General features: G+C 39.1%; 1 pseudogene; it reads left to right on the top strand.

Annotated features, from left to right (window-relative positions):
- The first annotated feature begins 544 nt into the window (after positions 1-544).
- Positions 545-1,709, top strand: LOC106843331 (aminoacyl tRNA synthase complex-interacting multifunctional protein 1 pseudogene; annotated as a pseudogene).
- The last annotated feature ends 1,674 nt before the right edge of the window (positions 1,710-3,383 follow it).

Raw genomic sequence — 3,383 nt, 5'->3', positions numbered from 1 at the left:
GTTGAAATGGTAGTAACAGCCAGTGCTGTGCAGGTTTGATAAGAAAGTAAAAGTCCCAAGCACTGTGCTGTGAGCAAGAAACAGCAAATAATGTTCCTACATTCTCCTGCCTAAATGGAATCGTCAACGAATTAAGCCACTCGACCCACCATTTAATTTCGTTGGCCTAAGAATTAAAGGACATCTGAGTATTTGTGATGGGTTTGCTGACTTACAATTTCTTATAGCTATCACAGAGTCTGGGGTAAAGATTTTATTTTTATCTATTTTATAGAAGAGGAAACAGATTCAGAAATAAAGTAACTTTCCTAAAGTCACACAGCAAGTACCACCTTTGAAGGTAAGTTTTTTCATTATTTTTAACCTACAAATTGCATGTTTAGGGACCTTCGCAAACATCTTTACTAACACTGATCCTAAAAAGTGAACATTTTCCTTCCATGTTAACAAATCATTTTTGGGAAGAGGCTCTCCAGATGCAGTTTTTTTAGCTGTCCCTACCTGCTCCCCACGGAGGCTGCCCGGCGCCCCTGTCTGCCCATTAATGATTCTTTGCTGTTTCTTGGCAAAAATGGTAACCGATGATGCTGTTCTGAAGAGATTGGAACAGAAGGGTGCCGCGGCAGATCACATTTTTGAATATCTTAAGCAGCAAGTTGCTCTTCTTAAGGAGAAAGCAATCTTGCAGGCAACTTTGAGAGAAGAGAAGAAAATTCAAGTGGAAAATGTTAAGCTAAAGAAAGAGATTGAAGAATTGAAACAGGAGCTAATTGAGGCAGAAATTCGAAATGGAGTGAAGCAAATACCATTCCCATCTGGTCCTTTACTGCAAGCTAATACTCCAGTTTCTGAAAATGTGACACAGTCTATGCCAATAACAACCGTATCTTCTGGTGCCAAAGGACAGATAAAAGGAGGAGGAGAAGGAGAAGAAAAGAAGGTGAAAGAGAAAAGGGAAACGAAAGGAGAGACAAAGAAGAAAAAACAACAGTCAATAGCAGGAAGTGGCGACTCTGAGCCAATAGATGTTTCTTGTCTGAATCTTTGAATTGGTTGTATCATCACTGCCAAAAAACACCCTGATGCAGATTCTTTGTATGTAGAAGTAGATGTTGGAGAAACAGCCCCAAGAACAGTTGTCAGCGGCCTGGTGAGTCACGTTCCTCTTGAACAGATGCAAAATCACATGGTGATTTTACTTTGTAACCTGAAACCTGCAAGGATGAGGGGAGGACTGTCTCAAGCAATGGTGATGTGTGCTAGCTCACCAGAGAAAGTTGAAATCTTGGCACCTCCTGATGGGTCTGTTCCCGGAGACAGAATTACCTTTTTTTTTTGGAGGAAGATTAGCCCTGAGCTAACATCCATGCCCATCTTCCTCTACTTTATATGTGGGACGCCTGCCACAGCGTGGCTTGACAAGCAGTGTGTAGGTCCACACCCAGGATCCAAATAAGCAAACTCCGGGTCACTGAAGCAGAACATGCAAACTTAACTGTTGCACCACCGGGCTGGCCTTCAGAATTACTTTTGATGCTTTCCCTGGAGAGCCTGACAAGGACCTGAATCCTAAGAAGAAGATTTGGGAGCAGATCCAGCCTGATCTTTACACTAATGATGAGCGCATGGCTTCATACAAAGGAACTCCCTTTGAGGTGAAAGGGAAGGGAGTGTGTAGGGCTCAAACTATGACCAACAGTGGTGAATAAAATAAAATGCTTCAGTTACTGAAGTATTTTGGAGAAAACTTTAATACCAATAAAAAGAAATATATTTTTCACTTGTACCTAAAGAAAAAAAAAAAGATGCAGTTTTTAGAGAACATATGTCTAGAGTAGAGAATTCTTACCTATGATAGCAACCAATACAGCAAGCATAGAGGTTTCATAATGAATGATGATGACCCTCTGGGTTACACCTATTGAATATATCCACTTGACAAATACCTTAGTGATTATCCAGCTGGAATCAGATTCATCCGTGGACCTATACACTTAGGCTAAATTATAAAGTAGGCAAAGACTGTAGTGTTCTTTCTTTCCCTCCGCCTCCACCCCCGTGTCCATCTCTGAATCTCCCACAAATCTGCTTTACAAAGTGACCTTAATTCTGTGAGCGTTTAAAACTTTAACCCATTATGAGTAAAATTTAAGAGGACACAACACTCTGGAAGAAAAATATAACAAAGGAGAGTTAAAGTCCTTAATGGAGAATTGATACAAGTTCACAAGAAACAAATCCCAAAAGATGAGTAGACGCAAAAGACATGAGGCAACCATTCACAAAATAACACATGCCCAGCAAGCACACAGAAAATATTCAGACTCACTAGCAACCAACCAAAGAGACTTCAACGGGAAGAAACAATATCACTTTTCACTATTAAATTAGCCAAAGTTTAAAAATAGTGTTCAATGTCACTGTGTGATGAAATCGAGGTTTCATACATTGTTGGTGGCAGTATAAATGGCAAAAACTCAGGGCAGCAATTTGGCAACATACAAGAGCAGCGATAACAATACGTGTGTGCTCAGAGCCTGTAATTCCATTTACTTATATTTCTGATCATTTCTATGAATACCTTAAGACTCAAGGAAAAAAGATGCTCGTTAAAGTTATTTATAAAGCAAAATTTAAAAAATTGAATATCCATCAGTAACTGTTTAAATTGTGTTTAGCCATCTGGTGTACTCTATGTCATCATGGGATGCTGAAGAAAAACTTATAAGAATATAGAAAATATAATAGATGGAGTAAAGGCAAAACATAGGACTCCTCCAAGATGATCTGACCTATATGAAATACACATGCATAGAAAAATAGATTTATTGCATTTCTTTTTAGCGTTTGCAGTGGCTGATGTGTAGCTGTTATAATAATGGGCAACTGGCTGAGTGTTTAGTTGTGCCAGACATACACTAAGTGTTTTACAGACGTCCTTATTTAAACATTAACCATAGGATGAGATTATATCTTTTTTTTTACTGCTTATCACTAATTTTTTTTAGCGTACACTGCTACAAGTGGGATGACTGGTTCTTATCTTTAAAAAAACAAACGGCTTTTTTAAAACGTATTTTACATAACATAGAATTCATCCGTTTCAAGTACACAAACCAGTCATTTCTAGTAAAACAGCCCTCCCTTACCCAAGGTTTTGCTTTCCGAGGTTTTCAGTTACCCACATTTGGCTTCAGTCTGCAAATGTTCAATGGAAAGTTCCAGAAATAAACAATTCATAAATTTTAAATTGTGTGCCGTTCTTAGCAGTGTGATGAAATCTCTTGCCGTCCTGCTCCATCCCACCTGGGACGTGAATCATCCCTTTGTCCCTCGGATCCACGCCGAATACGATACCCACCCATTAGTCACTTAGTTGCCAT

This window comes from Equus asinus, chromosome 10, assembly GCF_041296235.1.
Source record: "Equus asinus isolate D_3611 breed Donkey chromosome 10, EquAss-T2T_v2, whole genome shotgun sequence".
Classification (NCBI taxonomy): domain Eukaryota; kingdom Metazoa; phylum Chordata; class Mammalia; order Perissodactyla; family Equidae; genus Equus; species Equus asinus.
The sequence above is the reverse complement of the archived record's forward strand: the minus strand, read 5'-3'. Positions and strand labels throughout refer to the sequence as shown.